The 22,498-nt window shown below is 43.1% G+C and overlaps 1 protein-coding gene across 3 annotated transcripts in view; it reads right to left on the bottom strand.

The window, feature by feature from the left end:
- The window catches only part of CFAP221 (cilia and flagella associated protein 221), a 120,379-nt gene extending 118,776 nt beyond the window's left edge, over positions 1-1,603 (bottom strand). For all 3 annotated transcript variants that reach the window (XM_064382836.1, XM_021667933.2, XM_064382837.1), the window contains exon 1: positions 1,531-1,603. The gene's annotated coding sequence lies outside the window, so the exon portion shown is untranslated. The remainder of the gene's footprint in view (positions 1-1,530) is intronic.
- Positions 1,604-22,498: the final 20,895 nt, after the last annotated feature.

Genomic DNA, 22,498 nt, shown 5'->3' with positions numbered 1-22,498 from the left:
CAACCCAATGTCGTGCCACTGCTCCAAACCCTTTCGTGGTCCTTGATGCTCCCCAAGAGCTCTTACTGAAATGTACATCTAAGATGCTTCTTGAGCTCATTGCAGGGGCTTGAGAAGGGAAAAATAAAGGCTCTCAGTCAAACAAGTCTGGAAGATATTGATGTAAACATAAAATAAGACTCTTCTTTCAGAGATTTCTCCAAATGAGTTTCTTAGAATATGTGACTATGGAAGCCTTTAACACGTGGAGGCACTGAAGACAACACTGGCATTTCAGAGTCACCTTCCTCCATCCCTCTGCTAACAGGGTGATGAGGAGAGGGTGATGAGGAAGGGGTGATGAGGAGGGGGTGATGAGGAGGGGGTGATGAGGAGGGGGTGATGAGGAGGGGGTGATGAGGAGGGGGTGATGAGGAGGGGGTGATGAGGAGGGGGTGATGAGAAGTGGGTGATGAGGAGGGGGTGATGAGGAGGGGGTGATGAGGAGGGGGTGATGAGGAAGGGGTGATGAGGAGGGGGTGATGAGGAGGGGGTGATGAGGAGGGGGTGATGAGAAGGGGGTGAAGCCTAAGGCAGTCCAGGCACATAGATATGGGGACATTCCAGGAGCTCTGTGAATCTCAGTTCATGCTGAACCCTGTGTCCCCACCTGCTTTCCATTAACACACTCATCTTAAGTTCCACTTTCTTCATGAAGTTGATAGTGATCCCAACACATAAAGAATGTTAATTCTTTAGCAATCACTGCTTCTACTACTCATTTGGTGTTAATAATTTATTGCCCTGTAACAACATTTTACATCTCACATTCCTTTATATATTCCACAACTAAATCTCTTAACTTGGGGACCTCGTGCAGGCCATGGGGCTGGTCGGTGAAGCCCCTGAAATGGAATGTTAAATAGTGTGGATCTTTGTGTGTTTTTCTGGCCCACAGCTTCAGACTCCAGAGAAGACAGCATCTAGCAGCATGCAGTGAATCTAGGGAAGGAGGCGCTTAACAATCACTTTCAGAAAGAAGTTTTCCCTTCCCCTCCCCTCGCACCACGTTTCCTAGCCTCGCTGAAGGCTGCAGGGCCCCTCCTCACCTGCTTCCCTTCCCTCCAGCCCTTCAACGCCCGCCCCAGGCTCACGCTGCAGCCCAGCTCCTCCCAAAGCCTCACATCCCCTGTGCTTCAGGCAGGCCCAGGAGCGAGGCCGTCTCCACGCCAGCTCGCCCACCGCCGGGTAAGCCTGGCTCCGGGTCGCACCCCCGCACCCTCGTCCCCTCGCCCCATCCTCTACCCGGCAGGCCCTCTCACCCCGGCCCAGGGCCTCCTCCCCTCCGCGACCTTTCACTCCACGCCTGCTAAGGCCCGCGCACCGCCCCTTATCCTTCTGTCATCCTCTGGGCCCGACCTCTCCTCGGACCCCGGCCGCGGCCAACTTGCGGCTGGACAACGTCCCGGGCTCGGCCGCCTCAGGAGCCCAGCTGCAGCGCGCCCGCGGCAGACCCTGAGCCACCCCGGCCCCAGGTCCCAGGCCGCTCACCGTGGGGGTGGTTCCCGGGCCGGATTCGGCAGGCGCCAGGGCCCGCTCTGAGCGTCGCCATGGCGACGCGGACGCGCTCCCAGGGCTAGCGGCCGGGCGCGACCAAACGCCCCAGGGCGGGGGAGCCGGGCGGCTGCGGGCCAGGACCAGAGGCGGCGGGTGACTCCTGGGAGCTCGGAGCAGTTTGCAGGGCCTGGCGAAGAATCAACAGCGCGACTTATGGCTTGGGTGGCGAATGGATTCCCGAGGGGACCTGAGAAAGTTGGAAACACCACACACGGGAACCCTGCAAGAGCGCAGCGCGGGAGCGAGGACGGACGGGGCGGAGCCGCCCGAGCCAGTGGGCGGGGCTTCACCTGACAGGCATCACTCAAGTCGCTCACTTTCTTGTAGTTTGTTTTACATTTTCTGTTACAGTAAATTTCAGACACACACAAAGGCTGACCTAATGGTAAAATAGACCTCCAACACCCAGCTGCAACGATGATCAAATCCTGGCCAATCTTGTTTCATTCGTATCTTTCCCTGACTCCTTGTATTATTTTGAAGAAAATCCCAGATACCATTTCATCTATACATATTTCAAAGTACACCTCCAAAAGATAGGGATTCTTTAAAAAACATAACCACAATACCTTAAAAATATTAATTTATTAACGTCTTCAAATATCCAGTACTCAATTGTCTCATGTCATATTTAATTTTAGAGTTTGTCAGTTTGAATCAGAATTCAAATGCAATTTACACATTGGAATAGATTGATGTATCTTTTAGGTCTCTTATCATCAACAGATTCCTCCTCCATCTCTTTTTTGCTTGTTGCAAATGTATTCATTGAAGAAGCTGTTTCTGTCCTGGATACTGATATTTAGGGGTTGTAAACATGAAACCACCCCTGCTCCCCGACCTCCTAACCTGTCCATTCCACCCTGCTCATCCATGAACATTATTTTTTTTCAAAGACAGCTCAGGCCTCTCTTTTCCCAGGAGCTGTCCTTGTCTCACTCCCTCCTTGTCCGGCTTTGATACTTGCTTGATGTTATTTATGGTTTCATGTTGATGAGAGGTTATGGTAAAAGTCCATTGAGGGTACCTGTGTTGCCTGCATTGCCACTTGTGCTGGATGCATATATTCCCTCGCTGCTCTCTCCCTATGGGAAATGTTCATTTTTTCCATCTTCCCATTCTTCAGTTCCTCTCTGTCCTCCACCATTATTACTAAAAACCTTCCCATCTTTCAAGGCTAGCTCTAGATAAGGCCTCCTCCCCACCCTCCTCCTAATCCTCCAATCCCGAAGGACTCTTTTCCTCCTCTGGGCTTCAGTAACACTTTGTTCCACCATCTTTATCTCTTTCCATTTTGCACCCAACATGATTCGTGTCTGTGACTTAAACTGCAGAATTCTTAGTGGAGGGAACTGTACTTTGTCTTAGGATCTTCCCAAGTTCTTTTTTTTTCTTTGAGACGGAGTTATGCTCCTGTTGCCCAGGCTGGAGTGCAGTGGCGCAATCTCGGCTCACTGCAACCTCCGCCTCCCGGGTTCAAGCAATTCTCCTGCCTCAGCCTCCCAAGTTGCTGTAAATTTTTTGTATTTTTAGTAGAGACGAGGTTTCGCCATGGTGGCCAAGCTGGTCTCAAACTCCTGACCTCAGGTGATCCACCCGCCTCGACCTCCCAAAAATGCTGGGATTACAGGCGTGAGCCACCGTGCCTGGCCACCTTGACACAATTTTTTGTCCATATTGATTACTCAGTAACTGTTGGCCAAGGGGTGAAACAATTCATTTGTTTATAGAGTCGGTTGCTTTAGTTCTTTCTGTTTTGTTGCCCCAAAGCTGCAAATTTCAGAAGAACAGGTACTATGTTTCCCACAATCCCAGACCTCTCCATCCAGTGCAAATCATGAGATATTTGTTTTCATAAACTTCTTTTTATTATTTATACAGACGGGAATCTTGCTGTGTTACCACGGCTGGGTTTGAACTCCTGGCCTCAAGCAATTTTCCTGCCTTAGACTCCATATGCTTCTTAATGGATATTGGGTAACACTTTTTAATTTGTACTTAATTTTTTTTAAGAAAAATTACCTAATTTCCTATTATATATAGATAACTCGTAGGTCTCTATATAAACAGTTAACCAAATTGAAAATTATAATGTAGTGGACACTACTGGTTGCCTATTTCCACTTGTTTTCTAATGGAACCACAGCTTTACTCAAATTTCTCCCCAGTTCCCACTTCTAACAGTAGACCCTGATTAATCTAGGCCAGGCCAGATGTGGTGACTCATGCCTGTAATCCCCAGCACTTTGGGATGCTGAGGCAGAGGATCACTTGAGCCTAGGAGTTTGAGACAAGGCAGGGTAACATAGTGAAGCTGCATCTCTACAAAAAATTAAAAAAATTAGCCCTATGTGGTGGCTCACACCTGTAGTTTCAGCTACATAGGAGGCTGAGGTGGGAGGATTGCTTGAGCACAGGAGTTGGAGGCTGCAGTGAGCTATGATGATGCCACTGAACTCTAGCCTGGGTGACAGAGAGAGACCCTGTCTCAAAACAAAACAAAACAAAGCAAAGCAATCCAGACCAATCATGGAATTTCCAATCCCCTTGCCCACATTGCCCATGACTTAGTTAGGGCTGGGTATGTAGCCCCATTCTGGTCATAGGGACAGGAAAATGTTTCTGGGGACCTCTGGAAAAGACTTTCTTTCTCCTAAGAAAGACACACATAGATACAGTAGCTTTCTCCTTCTGGACTTCTTAGTGTCAGGAAGTGATTCTGCCATCAGAGGCCATGAGGAATCTGAGTGTTAAAGAGGTGACAAGGACAGGAGAACAAGGAGACAGAAAGACCCTGGGCCTGGATAATATCATTTCACTTCTATTTGTTTGGTCCTTGCCTTCGATTTTCTCTTTCTTTCAACTGAAAACATCTGGCATATAATGACTTCTGGACACTTATTCTCAAGGTGTAAATTGTGGCACAGGCGCTTGTCAGGAATGCAGAGTTTTGGGCTACACCAGACCTTGTTCAGGCTACTCAACCAAAACCTGCATTTTAATAAGATGCCCCAGGAGATTCATAGGCACATTAAAGTTTGAGAATCATTAAACTGATGGAGCCCTACAGTTATAGCTGTTTCAGATAATCAATTATTAATTAATTTATTTATGTGGCCTACGCTTATTTCACTTAGAGTTCACAATAGCAGAACACAAAGGTGTCCCAGCATCTGCCAAATGAGTGCAATGAGACAAGTGTGATAAAAGGCATGGAAGCTTTAAGCTTCAATAGTACAGGGGAGCCTTTAATTTCCTTGCTTAAAACTCCTTGGTGGCTTCAAATTGTACACAAAATAAACTTAACATCCTTAACACTTTTTTTTTCTCCCACAGAAATGGGGTCTTGCTCTGTTGCCCAGGCTGGAGTGCAGCGGCACCATCATAGCTCACTGCAGCCTTGAACTCCTGGCTCAAGTGAGCCTCCCAGAATAGCTAGGACTATAGGTGCGTGACACCATGCCTGGCTAATTTTTTAAAAATCTTTTTGTATAGACAAGGTTTCAGTATGTTGCCCAGGCTGGTCTTGAACTCCTGGACTCAAGTTATCCTCCTGCCTTAATTTCCGAGTTTGCTGGGATTATATGTGCAAGCCACAGTGGTTGGCAAAAAAATCCTTAACACTCTTTTAGAGCTTTGCAGGACCTGGCTGCTGGCCCCTTACACCCACCTCCCCTTTGCCTGGTATAGAGAGTGAAAGCTGGCTGCAAATTCTTTGACACTGCTCCCATGAAGAGGCAGGATCCCTGTCCCCTCCCCTTGAGTCTGGTGGGTCTGTGACTGCTTTAACTGCCCAGTGGAGTCCTACCTGAATTCTTGACACCAGAATTTGTGAAGATATAATAAAATGATGTTGTTTCATGCCTTTGAGTTTTGGGATAGTAGGTAATTCTGTAGCAACAAAATAACCCGAAACTTGGCTGATTTCTACTAAGGGTTTCTTCCTCGGGGGCTTTTCCTGGGTTTCTTTCTGTATCAGGTCCTGCACCTTGGTAGTATCTCCCAGTACTGTGTCCTATCCCTTCATAGCTGTCTTAGTCTATTATGGCTGCTGTAGCAAAATACCTTAGACTGGGTTTCTTACAAACAGCAGAAATGTGTTTCTCATGGTTCTGCAGGCTGGGAAGTCCAAGATCAAGGCACCCGCACATTTAGTGTCTGGTAAGGGAGCACTTTCTGGTTCATAGATGGAGACTTCTTGCTGTGTCCTCACGTGGTGGAAGGGGTAAATAAGCTCCCTTAGGCCTGTTTCATAAGGGCACTCAGCCCATTCATGAGGGCTTTGCCTTCATAATCTAACACATCCCAAAAGGCTCAACTTTTAAATACCATCACCTTGCAGGTTAGGTTTCAACACAGGAATTTTGGTGGCACAATCAGACCATAGCTGCTGGGTTTACCTCTTTGATATCTGTCTTCTTGGACTATAAGTTCAGTGAAGGCTGACCAGTTTACCACAGTATTCTCTTTCCTCTGCCTTTTGCCATCAAGTTCTCTTTCCCAGAGGTAACTCATGTTACCAGGTTTGAATTTATATTTATAGGAATATATTTTACATATCAAAACAATTGCATGTATGCTTATATTTATAAGAGTTTATCCCTTGTGTATTTTATTTTATTTATATTTTTTTGAGACAGAGTCTTCTCTGTTGCCCAGGCTAGAGTGGAATGGTACAATCATGGCTCACTGTAGTCTTGACTTCCCAGGCTCAGGTGATTCTCTTGCTTCAGCCTTTCAAGTAGCTAGAACCACAGGCATGCACCACCATGCCCAACTAATTTTTTATGTTTTTTGTAGAGACAAGGTTTGGCCATGTTGCCTAGGCTGGTCTGGAATTCCTGGGCTCAAGTGATCTGTCCACCTCAGCCTCCCAAAGTGCTGGGGTTACAGGTGTGAGCCATCGTGCCTGGACTTACCCATTGTTTAAAAAACCAAATTCCTTACTTTTCTGACTCCCTTTTCTTCACTCAAAAATATATCTGAATGATTGTACCATATCTGTACATGAAGTACCTCCTCATTCTTTTTTATAGCTACATAATATTCCATATTTCTTTAACTAGTTCTCCATTGTTGGATATTTAGGTTGTTCCTGATCTTTTGCTATTAAAACCATATTTTAATTATTTTTACAGATGTGCACATCACTTCTACAGACACATATATACACCATTCATACACATGTGAGTACATCTGTAAGAAAAGTTTCCAAAGTTGAATTGCTAAGTCAAAAAATCTGTGCATTTGTAATATGGATAACTATTGCTAAGTTTTCTTCCATGGGTGTTATATTAATTTCTACTCCTGTTTATAATGCATAGGAGTATTTGTTTCTTTACAGCCTCACTGAGTATATTATAAAACTTTTATATTTTTGTCAATCTGATGTTAAAAAATAGTATTTCAGTGAGCTTTTATTTTGCATTTCTCTAATAATGAGTGAAGATGAGCATGTTTTCATATGTTTAGGAGACATTTGTGTTTTCTTTTCTGTAAAGTCATGTCCCTTAGCCATTTTTCCATTTGGCTTTTTGTTTTTTTCTTACTAAGTTGTTGGAGCTTTTTATAGATTAGAAACATTCATCTTTTGTTTTGTGATAACTGTTGCAAAATTTGTTTCCAGCTTGTCATTCGACTGTGTTGTTTACAGGTTTTAGCTTGCAGAATTAAAAATTATGTTGTGTTTATTATCTATTACTCTGTAACAAATTACTCCAAAACTTAATGATTTGAAACAACTATAACCCTTTATTTTTTTCTTATGTATTTTCTGGGATAGAAGTTTAGACAAGGCACAGCAGAGATGGCTTGTTTCTGCTCCATGGATGTTTGGGGCTCCAGGTGGAAGATATGAAAGCTGGAAGGCAGAATCATCTAAAGGCATCATAGAGGCAAAGGAAATGTTTTCCCTTTGCCCTCTGAAGATTCGGGTCTGAAACAAACAGGCAATAGACAGATTAAGAGGAGAAAAAGCATGTCAATTTATTTATATGCACAGAGGTATCACAGGAAAGTGAGTACCCAATAACCCAATGAGGTCTAGAAGCTTACATAGTATTTTGAGTTATAGAAAGAGAATTAAAGGCTCCTAGGAGATGCTGGTGACAAACTATGGGAGGGTGAGGGGAGGAACTGCACTGTGAGCAAAGGTTATCTTATTATGCAGATAAGGTCTCTCAGGTAACAGCCATCAAAAGAATAGGTGACTGCCTGTGGTAACCTCTGTCTTGGAAAGGTATCAAACCTTCATCCATCTTTAGGCAGATAAAGGGGCTTCAGAGAAAAACTTCCGCTTGCATCTGCTGTTTACTATCATAGATAGATAAAAATTTCCTTTATAAAAAGACAGCTTTCAGAACTATTCTTATATGCAGTTCTCTAAATAATCAACTTGAAATATGCCAAAAAACGATATTCTGGGTGGGTGGGGGGCGGGGACGTATTCTGGCTGCCCACAGCATCATGTGGTGGTTGATACTAAAGCTGCCAGCTGGGAGCCTGGCAAGGCTCTTGGCCAACACAGTCATATGTGGCCAGAATTCCTCACAACCTGGCCACAGGTCCCAAGGACAAGTGTCCCAGGAGAGAGCCAGGCTTAAGCTGTATTTCCTTTTATGATCTAACCTTGGAAGTCAGACATGCAGCCTCACGTCCACCTGATCCATTAGTTGAGGCAGTTACGAATGCCCGCCCAAGTCTAAGAAGAGGAAACAGACTCTACCTTTGGATGGAGAAGGGTCAACATCATTTTTTTGTTGTTGTTTTTGAGACAGAGTCTCTGTTGCCCAGGCTGGAGTGCAGTGGCATGATCTTGTCTCATTTCAACCTCTGGCTCCCGGGTTCAAGCAATTTTCCTACCTCAGCCTCCCAAGTAACTGAGACTACAGGTGTGTGCTGGCACACCCATCTAATTTTTGTATTTTGGGTAGAGACATGGTTTGATCATGTTGACCAGGCTGGTCTTGAACTCCTGACCTCAGGTGATCAGCCCGCCTTGGCCTCCCAAAGTGCTGAGACTACAGGCATGAGCCACACTGTGCCCAACCGAGTGTCAACATCTTAAGAGAATACCACAGTCTCTGTTATTCTGGGGGTAATTGTGGATGTGAGGCTACAGAACTGTTGTAGCCACCTGGTCACCAACCTGAGGTTATCCAACTGCAAGGAGAGCAAAGCCAAGAGAACCATGGGCAGACAGAGGCTGGTCCATGCATGAGTCCACCCTGAAACGTGCTCTGTGTCTGCACTCTCATTGTGTGAGCCAAGACACAACTTAATTGCTGTTTAAGCCAGTTTAAGTCAAGACTTTTGAAACTAGATTTGTCTGCTGACAATATTCTCGTCTTTATTTCCAAGACCTTACCAGGCAGAAATGTGGGAAGTCTGTGGCTGGTGGGGGTGCGCCTGACCTTTCTTTGCTCCATCCAGTGAAGATAAGGCCGTGGGAGGACTAGTAAGTGTCTTGCAGGCATGGTTTTTATTTTATCTCTTTTATTTGATCTGTGTTAACTATAATAATGCATATAAATATTCAAAAGGATGCTGACAAATGGAGGAGGGAAATAAGAAGAGTAAAGAAAAACCTGCTTTCCTGAGAAAGCCAGTCCACATTTCCAAAGTGTAAACAGTGAGCCTGGGCCATAAAAACCTCATTAAAATGTTAGTGTTATACCTTTGTACTTCAGGACTGAATAGGAAATCATGCTTGTCCCATTATTTATGGCTTATCAATGATACATTAGCTCAGCTCCCAGTAAAGCTGACATTTAGGAGAGGACAGATCGTTTTGTTTGGTTTATTCAAAACCCGAAGGGGCAGAGCAAGTTCATTGCTCTTGTGTAGTCATTTGGTGAAGACCTTAGGCCCAGACACACAGGGGAAGCCAATTTCTCATTTCCTCCGCAGAGCTCTCCTTCCCCCTCACCACCCCCTACTCTCACTCCTGGCCCCAAACCAGCCCCTTCAGCTCAAAGATCACTTCACCAGAAAGCCTTCTCTAAGTATAAGTCAGGGTTCTTTCAGTTACAACTTACGGAAATTGATTTAAACAGTTGAAATATACGGGAAGGGGGTAGAGTGGGAGGGAGAGAAAGAGAGAGAGGCTTCAGTCACAGCTGTATCTAGGCGCCACATGAAGGTATCAGGATTTTGTTCCACTCCATCTCTTGGTTCTCCCCAGTCAAGATGGCTTCATTCTCAGCCAGGATCCCCTCATGCTATAGAAAAGGCTACCATCTTGCTTTTAGCTTGATCATGACGCTAACATACAGGTTTTGTTGGTGCCACTCCTGTTGGTCCAGGTTGAGTCCAGTGCCCATCCTTAAGGAAATCACTGTGGTTACTTGGTTAGGGGATGGGGTGAAGCTATCTATCCAGGCCTGAGTCATGTGCTCACTCCTGGGCTTGCTCATGGAGAAAGCCCCACCCAAGTCTGAGAGTGGCGGAAAGGAGGTTCTTATACCAGAAGAAGGGGGAATGAATTCTGGACAGCAAAACCAAGAGATGTCTCTATTAACTTGAACCTTACAACATTGTTGATATTCAAGTGTATTTTACGTGCAAAAATGATGGCTGATATGACTCAAGCTAATGCGTTAATCCTCCAAGCTTGGCCTGGTCCCTTTTTATATGCTGTCTTAGAATTTATCACAATTTGCGATATCATCCACCATACATTCTGCAGTTGCTAGTGTCGACCATCCATTAGGTTTGCTAAATATGTGATTATGCAAGTCTCTTAAATCTTGAATACTAGCCTCAGTCATCTTTCTGGGCCTCCTGGGTGGGGGTGCTATCATAGCGCCCTGGCTTTATATGGGTCTGGGGCTGCCAAAGGCAATTTCCTCACGTCTCTATCATCTCAGCATAGCACCTGGGACAGAGTAGGCATTCAGTAACTATTCATCGATTGAAAGTTAGTTCTTCAACAAGTGTTTATCGCTGTTGGAAAAATGCAAAGAAACGTAAGTCATGATTGGAAAAATAATTAAAAATAAGATCTTTTGCCAACCTGGTGAATCCGCTCCACAAAATGAGGAAAACAATGAAGCTATTTTATTATTGAAGAAGCGTCAGGCCAGACTGTGATGTGCATCACTGTCAATCCACAAGAGTTTGTCAAGACAGTTAGAAATCTCACCCTTTTACATAGCCAGGCAGGTACAATATTTTATAAACATGTAGGTGTCTTTATCAAAGAGAAAAAGAAGATGTTTCAGATTTCCTAATTGTAAGAAGCAGAAAATTACAACGAGGAGCCAAATGCCGAGGCTAACCCCCACAGAGACAGGGAGACAGGGGGCCATCTCCTGGGTGTTCACATTTCAATGAGATGGATCTAAGGCCTCCAAGAAAGACATTCCTGGGATGCAAACTGGCAAGAGGCTTGTTTAGGTTTTAAAAAGATTTGCATACATCTCAAAAACACAGAGAAAGGATTCCTTATTCTATTTTTGTTTTTATTGATACATAATATTTGTACATATTTATGGAGTACGTGTGACATTTTGTAACATGCTTAGACGATGTAATGACCAAGTCGGGGTTTTGGGGTATCCATCACCCCGAGTATTTACCATTTCTCTGTGTTGGGAACATTTTAATTCCTCTTTTCTGGCTATTTTGGAATATACAAGATTTGGGGACTCAGAAAACAATACCCCAAAATGAAGGCCTCAGAAGCAAAAGATTTTTTCTGACCGTCTCTTGCCCGGCTGTCTCTCAGTCCTGTTCTCTCCATTGTTAGCCATTGAAACTGGCCCTCTTCCCCAAGGCAGAGCATAGACAGCAGAACCCCTTTTCCCCAAAGCCAACCACAAAACCTAAAAATATTACTCTAACTTTTCCTCTGCCTTTCTGTGTAAAAACTGGCCATAAAGAAACCATCTGACCTACTTGTTTGCTTGTAGGTCATAGGACCCCCATTCTGCAGAGGACTCTCTGCCCCGTACCCAGGAGAAAGGAATGCTGGTCACGGAAGCCAAGAAGAATCCAGGTAGATAGGGCTTGCCGGTCATTTCCGCTCAGTCTATTAACATGAGTTCATTCCCTTTTTGTCCAATCATGTTTCTATACGGCTGTCCATACTTTGTGGAACCAGAGCATAAAAATGGACAATTTCCCTGGTAGCTTGTGTCTTCATTCTAAAGTCTCCTATGTATACACATTAAATAAATTTGTATGCCTTTTCTCCAACTTAATCTGTCTTTTTGTGAGTTGATTTTTCAGTGATCCTTCTGAGGGCGAAGGAGAAATTTTCCCTTGGCCCTGACAGTCTGGCTCTGTGAGCAGAATCATCAAAGCCACTTTGCTCTTCTGGAAGCCATAGTAAAGGGAATCCAGCACCTGATCAGCAGGCATAAGGGTCAGAATTTCTTACCAGCCAGGCTCCCAGCCTCTCTCTCTGTGCAATTAGGTTGAGCAGACAGTAAAAATCATTGTTTCCTCTGCAAAAATTTTATTACAGAGAGAAAAGGATTTGTGTGACTAGTCTTGGTCTGGTTTACTTTTTGGCACTTTGTGGTATGAATATTCAAATCGTTTGATCCCTTTTCCCCAGAAAGAGTCTTCCTTTGTTTTAGTCTTTCTGTTTGTCATAAAGGGGGTACTAGATAAAGTCTCCTCTCATCTTGTTTATGTCCTTGAGAGCTTGACTTGTGACCAAGTGGGAGCACTCTCTCTTGGTCTCTGCCCTTTGCAGGGCATGATTTTTGGGTCCCATCAGGTGGCCAGCTTGAAAATGGCTGAGAACTGGAGACTTTTTGCTGTGAGTATGTCAAGCTCTTGGGAGAATTTGTCTTAGTAAGTCCCATCCGTAAGTGACTTTTGTTGTCTCAACTCTTGTGGGGAAAGTCCAGTCCCAGGAGGACTTACACAGTGTCACAGCTTAATGAGTCTGTGACTGGTGAACCCTCCACAAATTTGTGGGTTATTGGAGGCAAACGCCATTCTTAAACGTCTGTGGCAACAGGAGTTTTTTGCTATCTCAGTCTATTCCTGGGAGTGAGTTTTCTGGAGGGCAGGAGGATTCCTTCCTCTCTAAAAAGTGTATTGGACTGAGTTGCTATTGGAATAAGTACACCACTGAAAATTAATCAGTGACCAAAAGATATTTTAAATTAGACTCTTAAGTTTAAAAAGAAATTTTAGAAATCTTTTATTCTAAACAATTGATAAGATTAAATCAAGAGAAAGACACGTAGTAGGGTCATGGCTAGCCTTAAAAATGCTCTTTACTAAATTAGACAGCAAAAATCTGACCAGAAATGAGATTAAAAATCCTTTGTATCCTCAAACTTCTTGCTTTGGATTCCCTATGGTATCAACAATAAAGGCCACTCTAGCTTGTGATCTAGCGACTAGAGTTCAGTCACCGATGAACCCTAGTCCCTAGATCATAAGCCTACTCACTAGATCACTATATAAGCCTCTGTACTCTCTTGGGGAGTAGGCAATCACTCTGCAGTTCTCTGTGTACAGGTTCATACGTTTTGCATGCCTTTTCTCCAATTAATTTGTGCTTTTTGAGTTGATTGTTCAGTGAACTTTCAGAGGGCTGATCAGGTCTTGGATTCGCTTAACTGTGGCTTCCTGAAGAGGAGAGCCTATCATCTGTGGTCCTATCAGCTATGCCAACCCTTTCACTGCTGCCGCCTTGGTTTCATTCCCAACCAGGGAACCAGTCCCTGCAAATTTAAATTCTTTAACCCAGGAGAAGGAACATTTATAAAATTTGGTTTGTATTTGTGTAATTCTTGGCTTTTGGGGTACTCATTTGTTATTGATACTTACCCCTTCCTTGGACGGCTTTTGATCTCCTGTCTTCCGTCTGTAGGGGAACACAGGGATTTGGGGCCTTTGTATGTAGACACTCAGCTGAGACCCTAGAAAACATGGCCAGACAGAAATATGGGTTGTACTAACAAAAATTTCCTTTTTTCTGAGCTGTCTTTTTTTCTTTTTTTTTTGAGACGGAGTTTCGCTCTTGTTACCCAGGCTGGAGTGCAATGGCGCGATCTCGGCTCACCGCAACCTCCGCCTCCTGGGTTCAGGCAATTCTCCTGCCTCAGCCTCCTGAGTAGCTGGGATTACAGTCAGGCACCACCATGCCCAGCTAATTTTTTGTATGTTTAGTAGAGACGGAGTTTCACCATGTTGACCAGGATGGTCTCGATCTCTTGACCTCGTGATCCACCCGCCTCGGCCTCCCAAAGTGCTGGGATTACAGGCTTGAGCCACCGTGCCTGGCCTCTGAGCTGTCTTTAGAGTGGTTCTGGATCTTGTAAGGACTGCTTTGCCCCTCTTTAGATGCCCCTTGTGTGTCCTTGGTTAAGTCATCAGCTTTATTAAGGCCCACTGGCTTTGGTAAGTTATTTAGGTAAATTTGGTTAAAAAAAGTTCAAATGATATAAACATCAGCTCTGTGTCCCAGCTAAAATCTGACAATAAAATATTACAAATGATTTTTAAAAAGAGCTCTATAGTCAAAAGTTAACTAAATTAAAACTGGTATTTAGGCTTTATATGTATATACACATATTGTTTTAAGGCTTCTGTTCTCTCTCTGTAAAAACTTTTAGGTTGACTGAATTCTTTTCTTCTTAAATCCCTGTTAACCATATGCACTGCCCATGTCTGTTTTTTTTTTATTTACTTCTGTCTGTCCCTTCCTCTCGCCACCTTTAATGCCCCATGAAGGGACACAGAACAATTTCTAATAGCTTGAGATTTGTCAAGGAGAACAGAAAAGGTAACACAGACTCCTCTTTTTGGAAGAAACCTCTGTTTTATCTCATGAAACTCCATATGTTATAAATGGACAAATTTCTCTCAAGTCTAAAGCAGTACTCTCTTTTACATTACACTCCTCTATCTCTTTGGTTTTAAAATACATAAATATGTGCATATGTGTGTTATATGTTGTGTCTACACACATGTATATGTCTGTCTATACATATGTTTATATATTATCTACACATGATATCAAATTAACTTAAAATGAGTGAGTACTCATATATTAAATAACTAGCACAAATACTTTTCAGGTTCATGTGACTTTAGTAATCTTTGGTAAACAAATAGAGTTCTTGAATTTTTGGTAAAATAAAATAAAAATATCTTCCCAATTTAATTCAGACATTCTTTGCCTGGGTTTATTGGTCAGATAGGTTTATACTAGAAGTTTGAAGGTCATAAGCTGCTGCTTCTGTGAGATTTTTGATACTTGCTTAATTTCTCTGTGAGCTTATAAAAGCATGTAAGTGGGGTTTTTATTAAAGGGAAAGTAATTTTATCTAATTAGAAGACTTTAAAAGTTGGTTTAAATTGAAGGAAAAATGACAGATAAAACCATAGACTATGGTTAGTTCTAACCATTAACCATTGTTTTTCTTTTGTTTCCGTAGAAATTCCTGTGAGGTTTCATCCACGTAACATGACCACCTTTGCTAGCCAGACCTCCTCTTCTCTCATTCCTACAACCTGTCTTGCCACTCTCATCTGATTTACCACTAAAACCTGGTTTTGGCCATGCTCTGAGTCCCCACTCTTTCTATAACCTCAAGATGATATGTAAGACTCTGTACTCTATTGGGGAGTAGGCATTCACTCTGTGGTTCTCTGTGTACATATTAATAAATTTTGCATGCCTTTTTTTCCAATTGATTTGTGCCCTGTGAGTTGATTGTTCAGTGAAATTTCAGAGGGCTAATCAGGTCTTGGATTCACTTAACTGTGGCTTCCAGAAGAGCAGAGTTTTGATCCTACCAGCTATGCCAAACTGGGGGCCAAAGGAAATTTCCCCTTTTGGCCTTTGAAGGTAAACTTTTTTTTTTTTTTTTTTTTAATTGCATTTTAGGTTTTGGGGTACATGTGAAGAACATGCAAGGTTGTTGCACAGGTGCACACCTGGCAGTATGATTTGCTGCCTCCCTCCCCTTCACCTATATCTGGCATTTCTCCCCATGCTATCCCTCCCCAACTCCCCACCCCCCCCACTATCCCCCCTCCCCCCAACAGACCCCCGTGTATAGTGCTCCCCTCCCTGTGTCCATGTGTTCTCCTTGTTCAACACCTGCCTATGAGTGAGAACATGTGGTGTTTGATTTTGTGTTCTTGTGTCAGTTTGCTGAGAATGATGGTTTCCAGGTTCATCCATGTCCCTACGAAGGATGTGAACTCCTCCTTTTTAATGGCTGCATAATATTCCATGGTGTATATGTGCCACATTTTTCCTGTCCAGTCTATCATCGATGGGCATTTGGGCTGGTTCCAGGTCTTTGCTATTGTAAACTGTGCTGCAATGAACATTCTTGTGCATGTGTCCTTATAGTAGAACGATTTATAATCCTTTGGATATATGCCCAGTAATGGGATTGCTGGGTCAAATGGAATTTCTATTTCTAGGTCCTTGAGGAATCGCCACACTGTTTTCCACAGTGGTTGAACTAATTTACACTCCCACAAACAGTGTAAAAGTGTTCCTATTTCTCCACATCCTCTCCAGCATCTGTTGTCTCCAGATTTTTTAATGATCGCCATTCTAACTGGCGTGAGATGGTATCTCAATGTAGTTTTGATTTGCATTTCTCTAATGACCAGTGATGATGAGCATTTTTTCATATGTTTGTTGGCCTCATGTATGTCTTCTTTTGTAAAGTATCTGTTCATATCCTTCGCCCATTTTTGAATGGGCTTGTTTGTTTTTTTCTTGTAAATCTTTTTTAGTTCATTGTAAATTCTGGATATCAGCCCTTTGTCAGACGGGTAGGCTGCAAAAATTTTTTCCCATTCTGTTGGTTGCCGATTCACTCTATTGACTGTTTCTTTTGCCGTGCAAAAGCTGTGGAGTTTGATTAGGTCCCATTTGTCTATTTTGGCTTTTGTTGCCAATGCTTTTGGTGTTTTGGTAATGAAGTCCTTGCCTACGCCTATGTCCTGAATGGTTTTGCCTAGGTTTCCTTCTAGTGTTTTTATGGTGTTACGTCTTATGTTTAAGTCTTTAATCCATCTGGAGTCAATTTTAGTGTAAGGTGTCAGGAAGGGGTCCAGTTTCTGCTTTCTGCATATGGCTAGCCAGTTTTCCCAACACCACTTATTGAACATGGAATCCTTTCCCCATTGATTGTTTTTTTCAGGTTTGTCAAAGATCAGGTGGTTGTAGATATGTTGTGTCGCCTCCGACGTCTCTGTTCTGTTCCATTGGTCTATATCTCTGTTTTGGTACCAGTACCATGCTGTTTTGATTACTGTAGCCTTGTAGTAGAGTTTGAAGTCCGGTAGTGTGATGCCTCCTGCTTTGTTCTTTTTGCTTAGAATTGACTTGGCTATGCGGGCTCTCTTTTGGTTCCATATGAAGTTTAAGGTGATTTTTTCCAGTTCTGTGAGGAAGGTCATTGGTAGCTTGATGGGGATAGCGTTGAATCTGTAAATTACTTTGGGCAGTATGGCCATTTTCACGATATTAATTCTTCCTAACCATGAACATGGAATGTTTCTCCATCTGTTTGTGTCCTCTCTTATTTCGTTGAGCAGTGATTTGTAGTTCTCCTTGAAGAGGTCCTTTACGTTCCTTGTTAGTTGTATTCCTAGGTATTTTATTCTCTTTGTAGCAATTGTGAATGGCAGTTCATTCTTGATTTGGCTCTCTTTAAGTCTGTTATTGGTGTATAGGAATGCTTGTGATTTTTGCACATTGATTTTGTATCCTGATACTTTGCTGAAGTTGCTTATCAGTTTCAGGAGATTTTGGGCTGAGGTGATAGGGTCTTCTAGATATACAATCATGTCGTCTGCAAATAGAGACAATTTGACTTCCTCCTTTCCTAATTGAATACCCTTTATTTCTTTTTCTTGCCTGATTGCTCTGGCTAGAACTTCCAGTACTATATTGAATAGGAGTGGTGAGAGAGGGCATCCTTGTCTAGTGCCAGATTTCAAAGGGAATGCTTCCAGTTTTTGCCCATTCAGTATGATATTGGCTGTCGGTTTGTCATAAATAGCTTTTATTATTTTGAGATACGTTCCATCGATACCTAGTTTATTGAGGGTTTTTAGCATAAAGGGCTGTTGAATTTTGTCGAAGGCCTTCTCTGCATCAATTGAGATAATCATGTGGTTTTTGTCTTTGGTTCTGTTTATGTGGTGAATTACATTTATAGACTTGTGTATATTGAACCAGCCTTGCATCCCCAGGATGAATCCTACTTGATCATGGTGGATAAGCTTTTTGATGTGCTGTTGTAATCAGCTTGCCAGTATTTTATTGAAGATTTTTGCATCTATGTTCATCATGGATATTGGCCTGTAGTTTTCTTTTCTTGTTGAGTCTCTGCCGGGTTTTGGTATTAGGATGATGTTGGTCTCATAAAATGATTTGGGAAGGATTCCCTCTTTTTGGATTATTTGGAATAGTTTCAGTAGGAATGGTACCAGTTCCTCTTTGTATGTCTGGTAGAATTCGGCTGTGAGACCATCTGGGCCTGGGCTTTTTTTGGGTGGTAGGCTCTTAATTGCTGCCTCGACTTCAGACCTTGTTATTGGTCTATTCAGGGTTTCGACTTCTTCCTGGTTTAGGCATGGGAGGAGACTACTGTCCAGGAATTTATCCATTTCTTCCAGGTTTTCTAATTTATGTGCATAGAGTTGTTTGTAATAATCTCTGATGATGGTTTGAATTTCTGTGGCATCTGTGGTGATATCCCCTTTATCATTTTTTATTGCATCTATTTGGTTATTCTCTCTTTTCTTTTTTATTAGTTTGGCTAGTGGTCTGTCTATTTTGTTGATCTTTTCAAAAAACCAGCTCCTGGATTTATTGATTTTTTGTAGGGTTTTTCGTGTCTCTATCTCCTTCATTTCTGCTTTGATCTTAGTTATTTCTTGTCTTCTGCTAGGTTTTGAGTTTTTTTGATCTTGCTCCTCTAGCTCTTTCAATTTTGATGATAGGGTGTCAATTTTAGTTCTCTCCTTTCTTCTCATGTGGGCACTTATTGCTATATATTTTCCTCTGGAGACTGCTTTAAATGTGTCCCAGAGATTCTGGTATGTGGTGTCTTCATTCTCGTTGGTTTCGAAGAACATCTTTATTTCTGCCTTCATTTCAGTGTTTATCCAGTCAACATTCAGGAGAAAGTTGTTCAATTTCCATGAGGATGTGCGGTTCTGGGTGGGCTTCTGAATTCTGAGTTCTAACTTGATTGCACTGTGGTCTGAGAGACTGTTTGTTATGGTTTCTGTTCTTTTGCATTTGCTGAGGAGTGATTTACTTCCAATTATGTGGTCAATTTTAGAGTAGGTGTGATGTGGTGCTGAGAAGAATGTATATTCTCTGGATTTGGGCTGGAGAGTTCTGTAAATATCTATTAGGTTTGCTTGTTCCAGGTCTGAGTTCAAGTCCTGGATATCCTTATTAATTTTCTGTCTCGTTGATCTGTCTAATATTGACAACGGTGTGTTGAAGTCTCCCAGTATTAATGTGTGGGAGTCTATGTCTCTTTGTAAGTCTTTAAGAACTTGCCTTATGTATCTGGGTGCTCCTGTATTAGGTGCATATATATTTAGGATCGTTAGCTCTTCTTGTTGTATTGATCCTTTTACCATTATGTAATGTCCTTCTTTGTCTCTTTTGATCTTTGTTGCTTTAAAGTCTATTTTATCAGAGATGAGAATTGCAACTCCTGCTTTTTTTTGCTCTCCATTTGCTTGGTAAATCTTCCTCCATCCCTTTATTTTGAGCCTTTGTGTATCCTTGCATGTGAGGTGGGTTTCCTGGATACAGCACACTGATGGGTTTTGACTTTTTATCCAATTTGCCAGTCTGTGTCTTTTGATTGGGGCATTTAGTCCATTTACATTTAGGGTTAATATTGTTATGTGTGAGTTTGGTCCTGTCATTTTGATGCTAGCTGGCTGTTTTGCCCATTGGTTGATGGAGATTCTTCATTGTGTTGCTGCTCTTTACCATTTCGTGCGTTTTTGGAGTGGCTGGTGCTGGTTGTTTTTTTCTATGTGTAGTGTCTCCTTCAGGAGCTCTTGTAAAGCTGGTCTGGTGGTGATGAAATCTGTGAGTACTTGCTTGTTCACAAAGGATTTTATTTTTCCTTCACTTATGAAGCTTAGTTTGGCTGGATATGAAATTCTGGGTTGAAAGTTCTTTTCTTTAAGGATGTTGAATATCGGCCCCCACTCTCTTCTGGCCTGTAGGGTTTCTGCTGAGAGATCTGCTGTGAGTCTGATGGGTTTCCCTTTGTGGGTAACCCGACCTTTCTCTCTGGCTGCCCTTAGTATTTTCTCCTTCATTTCAACCCTGGTGAATCTGATGATTATGTGCCTTGGGGTTGCTCTTCTAGAGGAATATCTTTGTGGTGTTCTCCGTATTTCTTGGACTTGAATCTTGGCCTGCCTTGCTAGGTTGGGGAAGTTTTCCTGGATAATATCCTGAAGAGTATTTTCCAGCTTGGATGCATTCTCTTCGTCACATTCAGGTACACCTATCAAACGTAGATTAGGTCTTTTCACATAGTCCCATATTTCTTGTTGACTCTGTTCATTCCTTTTTACCTTGTTTTCTCTAATCTTCCCTTCTCGTTTTATTTCATTGAGTTGATCTTCAACTTCTGATATCCTTTCTTCTGCTTGGTCAATTCTGCTGTTGAAACTTGTACATGCTTCGCGAAGTTCTCGTGTTGTGTTTTTCAGCTCCATCAATTCATTCATATTCCTCTCTAAGTTGTCCATTCTCGTTAGCATTTCGTCAAGTCTTTTTTCAAGGTTCTTAGTTTCTTTGCATTGGGTTAGAACATGTTCTTTTAGCTCACAGAAGTTTCTTATTATCCATTTTCTGAAAGCTGATTCTGTCATTTCATCACACTCATTCTCCGTCCAGTCTTGTTCCCGTGCTGGTGAGGAGTTATGCTGCCTTGTAGGGGGAGAGGTGTTCTGGTTTTGGGTGTTTTCATCCTTTTTGCGCTGGTTTCTTCCCATCTTTGTGGATTTATCCGCCTATTGACTTTGTAGTTGCTGTCTTTCTGATTTTGGTAATTTTAAGTCTGCAGCAGCTGAACTCATAAACCCCCTTTTCTTCTCCCCAGGTGTTCTGGCCCAGGGGTTTAGCACTTTATGTTTTTCAGCTGTGTTGCTACCGTTTTCCCTGCCCACAAGGTGGCAGTCTAGTCACACTCAGCCTGCAGAGGCTTCGCTGAGCTGCTGTGGGCTCCGCCCAGCTTCCGTGTGAGCTTCCCAGCAGTCCTGTGGGTGTAGTTAGAACTGCTTCCGCTATGCTGGCCCGCCCCTGTAGTGACGGAGTCTCTGTAGTGGCGGGTTGTCTTGGTTACGGAAAATTGCCCCGGGAACTGCAGGGTGTTTCCCGATGGAGGACGCCCCTCCCCCACAGAGCTGGACCGTCCCGGGTTCAGCCGTGTTTCCAGAGGGGCCCTCTTTGTCCTGTAATCTCTTGGCTTGCCTCCTTGCCACAGTTCCCCTTGCTGGCCCAGAGGGGACACAGTCTCGTTCACTTTGTTCAAGGAGCCGCTGCTCCCCGCCCCCCGTGCAGGCCGAGCGGCTGCTCCGGTCCAACCAGCGGCGCTGGGAACGCGGGGAGCTTCTCTGCGCAATTAAAATCCGCTGCCCTGTGTGCCTCTGCGTCAGCCGAAGCAGCGGCTCTGAGATTCGTGGCACTCCCTTGCCCGGGGGTCTCCTGGCTTGGCTCCCTGCTTCAGCTCCCCTTTCTGGCTCAGAGGGAACTCTGTCTCTCTCGCTCTGTGCAAGAAGCCACTGCCCCCCGCTCCAGGGCGTAGGCTGAGCGGCCACTCCGCTCAAACCAGCGGCGCTGGAGACCCGTGGGGCTTTTCCTCCTGTGAATCTCCTGGTCTGTGGGCAGTAAAAGTCCGTCTGGAAATGCGGCGTCCACTCACCCTCTGCGCCTTCTCTCGGAGCTGCAATCCCGACTTCCTCTTAAGTGGCCATCTTGGATCGATCCTCGAAGGTAAACTTTTAAGTAAACTTTTGACTATTGAGGTTTTTAAAAAATCCTTTGTAATATTTTATTATCAGATTTTAATGGGGACAAACAGCTGATATTTATGGCTTTTGAACTTTTTTAAAAAAACCAAAGTTACCTTTTAAGTGACTTACCAAAGCCAGTAAGCCATAATGAAGGTTATGACTTAACCAAGGACACACATGGGGAGACTCGTGGACACACATGGGGAGACTCAAGGACACACATGGGGAGCTCAAAAAAAAAAAAGCAAAGTTTTGTTAGTACAACCCACATTTCTGTCTGGCCTTGTTTTCTAGGGTCTCAGCTGAGTGTCTATGTACAAAGGTCCCAAGTCCCTGTGTCCCCTTACAGACAGAAGACAGAAGATCAAAAGCAGTTCCTGGTAAACTCAGGGGATTGAATAAAATATCTAGCAGAGATATTACAAACCTTTCTGACCAAGAAATCCAGGCAAAAATGTATACATTAGTATCTGAAGGCATTTCTATTTTATTTTACCAACAGCATTGAAACTCTTTTTATTTACTAAAGATATTAAAGCCATGTGAACTTGAAAAGCATTTTGGCTTATTAACTTATGAATACTCATTTATTTATAAGTCAATTTGATACTCACGTAGACAGTCTATAGACAGACATATGCACATACATGTAAAGATACAGATAGACACAGAAACTTTATAGTGTTGATTTTAGAATTTTGGCCACAAGACCAGTAAAATTCACTGGTTTAAAAGAACAGTTGGATTCAAACTATGCCTTTGTAAATGGAACAAGTTAAAGGTTATTTGTCCCACATGGTCCACGCACTTACTAACAAGACAGGAATTTACATTCCAAGCATGCGCACGTGCGCACACACACACGACACACACAGAATTTAAGCTTTTTCAAGGAGTC

Source organism: Aotus nancymaae, unplaced genomic scaffold (genome assembly GCF_030222135.1).
Source record: "Aotus nancymaae isolate 86718 unplaced genomic scaffold, 86718_ANA_hifiasm-v0.15.2.pri h1tg000029l, whole genome shotgun sequence".
Classification (NCBI taxonomy): domain Eukaryota; kingdom Metazoa; phylum Chordata; class Mammalia; order Primates; family Aotidae; genus Aotus; species Aotus nancymaae.
This window is presented reverse-complemented; position numbering and strand designations above follow the sequence as displayed.